This window comes from Hordeum vulgare, chromosome 5H (genome assembly GCF_904849725.1).
Source record: "Hordeum vulgare subsp. vulgare chromosome 5H, MorexV3_pseudomolecules_assembly, whole genome shotgun sequence".
Classification (NCBI taxonomy): Eukaryota; Viridiplantae; Streptophyta; class Magnoliopsida; order Poales; family Poaceae; genus Hordeum; species Hordeum vulgare.
This window is the reverse complement of record NC_058522.1, coordinates 495,684,672-495,693,742: the sequence shown is the minus strand read 5'-3', so window position 1 is coordinate 495,693,742 and position 9,071 is coordinate 495,684,672.

The following is a 9,071-nucleotide window of genomic DNA, read 5'->3' as shown; positions in this document are numbered from 1 at the left end:
TCAAGCAAGTATTGCTCTAAGGGATCAGTAGGAGGCACGGCAATAGAATCTAAGGCAATAGTTTCATCCTTACTAGGCAATAGTCTACCAAACTTGGAGAAATTGAACTCATTTGACACGCCTTCAAAGCCAATAGTGACAGTTTGCTTCTCACAGTCAATATGATCATTGACAGTATTAAGAAAAGGTCTACCAAATATGATGGGACAAAAGCTATCTTGTGTGGTAGCAAGAACGAGGAAATCAGCAGGATACTTTGTTTTACCACACAAGACTTCAACATCCCAAACAATTCCCACGGGGCAGATAGTATCTCTATTGGCAGGCTAAATAGTGACATCAATGGGTTCTATCTCGACAGGTGCAATCTCGTCTTTAATTTCATCATATAAGGATTGAGGTATTGCACTAACACTAGCACCCACATCACATAAACCATGATAACAATGATCTCCTATCTTAACAGAAACAACAGGCATGCCAACAACAATTCTAGCAGCATCTTCACAGAAGTGAATATCATGGCCGTCAACATTGTCGGACAAGAGACCTTTGATAATAGCAATGCTAGGTTCAAATCTAATTTGTTCAGGGAGTGTACGTGTTCTAATGTAGCCTCTACGTATCACAGTTGAAGCTTTAGAATGATCCTTTATCCTAACAGGGAAAGGTGGTTTCTCAATGTAAGCACTGGGAACAACAAGATCATTATAGGCAATGACTCTCTCTTCAACTGGATTGAGTTTAACTACATTGACTTCTAAGGGAGGATGATATTTAAACCACTTCTCTTTGGGGAGATCAATATGAGAAGCAAATGATTCACACCATGAAGCTACTATCTCAGAGTCAAGTCCATACCTAGCGCTAAAATCACAAAAAGTATTTGTTTCAACAAAGGATTTAACGCAATCAAACTTGAAATTCATACCTGAATCCTTACCTTCATCAAGCTCCCAGTGTTCAGAGTTGCGTTTAATTATTTCCAATAAATTTCATTTGAAGTCAATATCTCTCTTCATAAAAGAACCGGTACAAGACGTGTCGAGCATGGTGCGATCATCATGAGAAAGCCGAGCATAGAAGTTCTGAATGATAATTTCTCTCGAGGGCTCATGGTTGGGGCATGAATATAACATTGATTTAAGCCTCCTCCAAGCTCGAGCGATGCTTTCTCTGTCACGAGGCCAAAAATTATAAATATAATTCCGATCACGATGTACTAGATGCATAGGATAAAACTTTTGATGAAATTCCAATTTCAACCGATTGTAGTTCCATGATCCAGTATCATCACATAGCCTATACCATGTCAACGCCTTATCCCTCAAAGATAAGGGAAAGACCTTCTTCTTGACCTCATCCTCGGGAAAACATGCAAGCTTAAATAAAACACAAACTTCATCTACATAGATTAGATGCAAGTCTGGATGTGATGTTCCATCTCCTGTAAAAGGATTAGCCAGCAGTTTCTCAAGCATACCCGAAGGAAATTCAAAGCAAATATTTTCAGTAGGTGCAGCAGGTCGAGGAGCAACTCTTTGTGCTTCCGTTCGAGGTGAAGATACCCCGAACAAGCCCCTCAAAGGATTAGTTTCCATAGTGACAAGTGACAATAAATTTCAGCACACTATATAAATGTTTCCTTACGAAGTTCCACTTACCAAAGGCGCGTCACTCCCCGGCAACGGCGCCAGAAAAGAGTCTTGATGACCCACAAGTATAGGGGATCTATCGTAGTCCTTTCGAAAAGTAAGAGTGTCGAACCCAACGAGGAGCAGAAGGATCTGACAAGTTGTTTTCAGCAAGGTAATATCTGCAAGCACTGAATTTATCGGTAACAAGTAGTTGTGTGGTGAGATGATTTGTAGCAAGTAGCAGGTAAAAAAAGTAGCAACGGTGCAGCAAAGTGGCCCAATATCTTTTGTAGCAAGGGACAAGCCTGGGCAAAGTCTTATAGGAGGTAAAACGCTCCCGAGGACACATGAGAATTTCTGTCAAGCTAGTTTTCATCATGTTCATATAATTCACGTTCGTTACTTTGATAGTTTGATATGTGGGTGGACCGGCGCTTGGGTACTGCCCTTACTTGGAAAAGCATCCCACTTATGATTAACCCCCCTCGAAAGCATCCGCAACTACGAAAGAAGAATTAAAACAAAGTCTAACTATAACATTAAACTAGTGGGTCCAAATCAGCCCCTTACGAAGCAACGCATAAACTAGGGTTTAAGCTTCTATCACTCTAGCAACCCATCATTTACTTACTACTTCCCAATGCCTTCCTCTAGGCCCAAATAATGGTGAAGTGTTATGTAGTCGACGTTCACATAACACCACTAGAGGAAAAACAACATACAACACATCAAAATATCGAACGAATACCAATTTCACATGACTACTTATAGCAAGACTTATCCCATGTCCCCAGGAACAAAAGTAACTACTCACAAAGCATAATCATATTCATGACCAGAGAGGTAATGAGTAGCATCAAGGATCAGAACATAAACTCTTCCACCAAGTAATCCAACTAGCATCAACTACAAAGAGTAATTAACACTACTAGCAACCTTACAAGTACCAATCAGAGTCGCGAGACGGAGATTGGTTACAAGAGATGAACTAGGGTTTGGAGATGAGATGGTGCTGATGAAGATGTTGATGGTGATGATTCCCCTCTGTTGGGAGGAGTGTTGGTGATGACGATGGCGATGATTTCCCCCTCCGGGAGGGAAGTTTCCCGGCAGGATCGTCCTGCCGGAGCTCTAGATTGGTTCTGTTCAAGTTCCGCCTCGTGGCGGCGGCGAATCCTCCGAAAAGCCTCCTCTTGATTTTTTCCAGACCGAAACCCTTCTTGTAGCAAAAGGGGGGGAGCCAGTGGGCCAGCACTGGGCTCACAAGCTCCCTAGGCGTGGCCAGGGGGCCCGCGCCTAGCAGTCTTGTGGCCTCCTGCTGGCGCCCCTCCGGCACTTCTTCGGCCCAGTATTTTTTATAAATCCCAAAAAAATCCACGTTGATTTTCACGGCTTTTGGAGTTGCGCAGAATAGGTATCTCAAACTTGCTCCTTTTTCAGGCCAGAATTCTAGCTGCCGGCATTCTCCCTCTTCATGTAAACCTTGCAAAATAAGAGAGAAGGCATAAGTATTGTACCGTGAAGTGTAATAACATCCCAAAAAGCAATAAATATCAACATGAAAGCATGGCGTAAAATGGACGTATCAAGACGTCGCCCTCGTTGATGACTAGCGGCTTCTCCAACGGCTCCGGCTTGACGGGAAGGAGCGTTGGCGACCTAGAGGAACGGGAGAGGGAGCCGGATGAGGAGGAGGAAGCCATCTTCATGCGGTTCGGCTTCCAAGAACTACCGCGACGACGGGAGAAGGAAGGGGGCACCGGGTATTCAAAATGCGGCGAGTTGCCGCCCTCGAAGTGTTCGAGGCCGGCCTCCAACATGCGGCCGGGGACGCTCCACCATTGGCATCGTCCCTCAGAGTTGAAGCGGCCATGAGGGTCGGTATCGTTGGTGGCAACAAGTTATTCGGCATGGCGGCGTTCGAAGTATGCAGTCCACATCGTGTTGTCGAAGACGTATCTTGGTAGGTTCCGCAAACTCTCCGGCAACAAGGACCGGCGCCAAGCTCTTAGGCCAACTCCACCGCGCGACCCCAAAAGGACGTCCGTTTTTCCCGTATTCTGTCCGTCTGGGTGGGGAGATGGGGTCGTGTCCGGCCCTGTCCTGGGATGCGCTTGCCGCACGCCCAGCGTGCGGCCGCATCCGTTTGCCCTATCTTGTCCACCTCCAAAAAGAACAACGATTCAGATGCCAGCGGCCAGTTCACACCAGCGGCCCTAGTTCACACCGGCAACACAGCCAGCGGCCTACACGTCCTTGCCGGCAACAAAGCTAGTGGCCGGCAACACAGCCAGCCTCGAAAATGAATAGTTTGCTTCACCGGCAACAGAGCGAGCCTCCAAAATGAATCTGTTTCTCGCCGGCACACAGCCATCGGCCCAGTGGGCGGCACCCACGCCAGCCTCCAAAAAAGAACGGCCACGTCCGATCGGACGACCTAGTTGAGGTCGTCGGCGTCGAGCCTCTCCTTCTGCTTGTCCTCGAACCAACTCCTCGTCTTCTCGCTCATCTTCGTCAAGTCCACGCTCATGATCACAAGGGCCACCTCCTTCGCTTTGGTTGCGGCATTGGTGGCCTCGATGTCGAGCTGCCTCTTCCTGGCCTCGACATTGGCGGCCTCGATGTCGAGCTGCCTTTGCCGGGCCACCTCCTCCAGGTCAATCTTCCTCTTCTTGGGCGCCTCCTCCATCTCTAGCTTCTTCCTTTGAAGCTCCAGGTATTGCTTCATTTGCTCGTCCTTTCTTTACCGCTTCTTCTCATCCCTCATGTCCTTTTGAGACATCATGCCATGCAAAGTCTCATGCAAGGCCATGGATGCGGCATCACGAATGTCGTCCACCTTGGAGTTGGTCTTGCCCCTCGGCCTCTTCAACGCCTCGCCATCTCCACCTCCGGCGAACTTGGCCGTCTTCTTGCCTCTCTTCCTTTGAAGTTCACGATATTGATCCTTGAACTTAGGGCAATCGTTGATGATTGTCCAACAATGCGTAAGCGTGAATGGCTTGTTGTTGTGTCGGGCCTTGAATGCCTCCAAAGATTGAAATGCCTACACCACATGATCAACAAAGATTTGGACATGCAAACATACACAAGGCTGAAGCAAGAAAAGGACTAGGATGAGGAGAGCATACCATCTCCCCAATTCCGAGGCCACTGACGGGTCGTGCTTCAATGATCTCCAATGCGGCGCAATACTTGTTGCACTCTTGTTGGATGAACAACCACCTCTTTTGAATCGAGGTGATGCCACGGTCGCTTGTGATTTGATAGGGCTCAAACATCTTCCTTTCATGGAAAGTTTTGTGGACTCTCGTCCAAAAAACTAGGCCCTTTTGTTGCGCTCCCGTCCTTGGATCTTGGCTAATCTCCATCCAAGAGTTGCAAATCAGCTTGTCCTCATCTTGGGTGTATGAACCCGTGTGAATGCTCTTCTTCTTCTTCTTCTGTGCTTCCCTCTTTGGGTGAGCTCGTCGATGAACAATGGCTCACCACTAATATCAATGTCATTGACTTCTCTTCATCGTTATCACCTTCGCAATAGATGTCGTCATCTCCATGCCACGAGTCACCATGGTCGTAGTCAGCACGGTCGTCGGCCTCTTCATCGGCAACGAACTGGGCGCGGCCATCCTGACTTTGGGTCTCTCGGGATCGTAGGCAGGGACATGCCCACCGTTGTAGATCACGTCCTCCATGAACTGGTCGTCGTTGTTGTCGACCGGTGTCGTTGGCATTTCGTCGAACAGGATGCGGGGGGACGGCATGGTGCCCGCAAACGGCGGTCGTGCTTGCTTTCTTTGCATCTCGACGGACGCCCGGCCGCCGCTGCTCGACCCAGGTGCGACGTTGAGGTCGATGCAGGCCGAGGGGCGTGGGGTGGAAGGCGCGATCACGCTCACGTTCGGCGACCCCGAGAAACGGGTTTGGGCGTCGTGCCTTGGCGGGGGGTAGCCGGGCGACACAGCCGTGGTCCGCGATGTCGGCGACTGGTAGTGCGGAGACCGGGCGACCGACGAGCCTGTGCTCGCCGGGCCGTCGGCCGCTGCAGAGAAACCGGCCGGACGACAAATGCCAAGCATGAGGAGGGCGTGCGCTTTGTTGACGATGGCCTCCTTCTCCTCGACCTCGATCTTGCGCCGCGCGGCCTCCATCGCATCGCGCTCGGCGGCGAACTTGTGCGCGGCGGCGTTGTCCTTCACGGCCGCCCTCCGGTTTCTCCTCTTCGCCGATTCCTCGTCCAAATTGGCGATCTCCTCCGGCGTGCACTCCGCCCACGACTTCCTTGGCGCTTTGGCCTTCTTCTTTTTGGCCATTCCGGGCTGGTCAACGGACGGACCGTCGGAATTCGGGTGGGCGTCGGCCATGGACGGGGGAGAGAGAGGGAGACAGCGGGAAGTGGGAGGGTTTGGTGGGAAATGGCGTCAAAAGGGGCGGGGTTGGGTTTTACTTTGTGCCATCGACAAGCGGGCCAGGGGCGGACGAGCGCGTCCCGCCCATCCGCGCGCTGTCCGTTTCACCCCAAAATCGGCGCAAAGTTGGGTCGAGAATGAATCGAAAACGGACATAAAATAGACAAACGTACGTTTGCTCCCGTGCGCTGGGCCGTTTGTTTTGTTCATTTTACCTCAAACGGACGCGCGCGGACAGAATAGGGTCGCACGGTGGAGTTGACCTTACACACGTAGTACCATGAAGCTGCCTGCCCCAGAATAGGCTCTATTTCCTCGCGCGCGGTCACCACAACGGGCAGCATCCGTCCACTAGTTCGTTCGCTCGTGTAGGTTAGATGCGGGGGTTGTTGTGGTCCAGGTACGCTAATCAATCCACAGGATGTGGTAGAGACCCATCCGACTATCCTTTTCTGGCGGTTAAAGCTATCTCCTATCTGTATCACTCACTGGTGGGACAGCCGACGGTGGCTTTGACAGGACAGCTGCATGGTCGTACATGCACGTCGCGCTCTGGGCTCCCTACTACGCATCCTATGGCCAACATGGTGCAACATGCCACGATGTGCTATGTGTTACGCGTGGGTGCAGGTCCGCTCTGGTGCACATGCATGCCAGCGGCCCAAAATCACGTGATCCTAGTGAGGGGGGCACTTTTGGTCCCGCCTTGGTTAGATAGTTTTAGTTTCAATCATGCAAGCATAACTTTTTATTCATACCCACTCAAAAATAAATACATTTTTTCATATTTTTTAAGCCAGGAAAAGGAGAATTACTATTACTCGTTCGGCCAAGAAATATACCCAGTTTAATTCTTAATCTATATTCATTGCCATTAGATGACGACTTTTATCCTAATTTATTAAGGGAAAAAATTATTTTTGTCACTCTAGCTTTTGTGCATTTTGCTTATGCCACTGTAGTATTGACATCTCATTTTTTTTTGCCGCTATTTCCTTTTTTACTATGTATCACAATGGTCTTTCGGTGGCAAAAGCAAACACTTTTGCAATTCTTAGCTTCTGCCTATTTATCGTAATTTCCAAAAATTTTTGCTTTTGCCATAGAATAGCCAAATGTGTAGGATCCGAAGTATGTCTAAACACGGAGTGATTGGACAACTTGATCAAATAAAAACTTAACATTTTTTCATTTTTAGTTGTGGGTCGGTTTTAGCTATTGTAGCAAGTCAAGCACATCCTACACATGCAAGTCTAAGAGCATTTGCAGCGAAAAGTAATGACATGCAAATGTAAGTAAAGGGTAGGGATAGAAAGATCAAACACAAAGGTTGACACGGTGATTTTTGGCGTGATTTCGATAGGTGGTGATATCGTACGTCCACGTTGATTGAGACTTCAACCAACGGAGGGTAACGGTCGCGCGAGTCCACGGAGAAGCAACCTTGTCTCTACCATCATGGCTTACGTCCACGAAGGACTAGCCTCACTCGGGGTAGATCTTCACGAAGTAGGCGATCTCCTTGCCTTTTACAAACTTCTTGACTCAACTCCACAGCACGAAATAGGAGGCTCCCAAGCGACACCAAACCAATCTAGGAGGCACCACCCTCCAAAAGGTAATAGATGCGGTAGTACGATGAACTCCTTGCTTTTGTGCTTCGAAAGATAGTCTCCTCAACACTCAATCACTCTCTCATAGATTTGACATGGGTAGAAGAGATTGATTGGGTGGAAAGCATGTTGGGGAGGCTAGAGATCAAGTTTCAAATGGTTTGATTGGAACATCTTGAACTCAACACATGAGTAGGTGGCTCTCTCTCAGAAATAAGGATACAACAAGTGTATGTGTGTTCTGAGTGCTTCCTTTGCGAATGAGAGGTGGTGGATGGGTATATATAGGCATCTCCAAAAGTTCAAATGTTACAACATTATTGCCCAACTCAGTGAAATCAAAGAGAATCTCAGTGGCACCAATTTACACAAAATGTGGCAACTTTTGAATTCTCGATGAGACCGACATAGGAATCTCGGTGGTACCGATATGGTGACCTAGGACAGTTTCCTAATCTCGGGGAGACCAATTCCAAAACTTAGAAATTCCGATTCTTGGAATCGACATACCAGCAACTTGGTCACTGGTTTTGGTGGCACCAAAATGGAAGTTGGTCGTACCAAGATTCTAGGGTTTGTCAAAAGTTATGTCTCTCGAAAAGTCGGTAGGGACGAGTAGGAAATATTAGTGGCGCCGACATTGATGTTTAGGCTTTGGACAAAGAACTTTGCGAGAGAGTGGCTGAGTATTTTTGGTGGCTACCTCTAAGCACTTGAGCAACCAATTCATCATAGGTACCTCACCCCTTTTAATAGTATTGGCTTTCCTATGGACTCAAATGTGATTTCTCACAAATATGAAATGTAGAGTCTTGTAGCTTGAAGCCTGGACAATCCTATTCCTTTCCTTGCATCAAGGGATTCTCCTCAGAATCCTTTAGCCAATGCATTTTTGAACTTTTCTGAAATATACTTGGGTAGAATCATTAGTTCAATGACGCATATGTTGTTATCAATTACCAAAACCACCTTAGGGAGAAATTATGCTTTCAATCTCCCCCTTCTCGGTAATTGATGACAACATATAGATCAAAGCTTTGACAAAAGATATAATCAATAATTAGCTTCGTCGCTTTGAGAAGTATGTGAAAAGCAAGAGCTCGTCCTAATTTTGTGCATTATTTTAAATTTGCGTTTAAATGCAAATGCACAATCGATTAGGATCATGGGTTACGCTTCCATGTCGCATACATCTTGGTGGTGCACATAAATGATATGAATGAGCGTAATGCACATAACACCAAACAAATGAGTGAATGATCATCATGTAGATATCTCAAAGATATATAGCAGTAGCATCAACAATCAAAGCGTATGATCAAACATAACAAAGTTTAAGACATCCAGAATACCAAATGTTTTGAAAAGCAAAACAGAGCAATAAAAAGCAAAACTCTCTCTCCCTCTCTCGA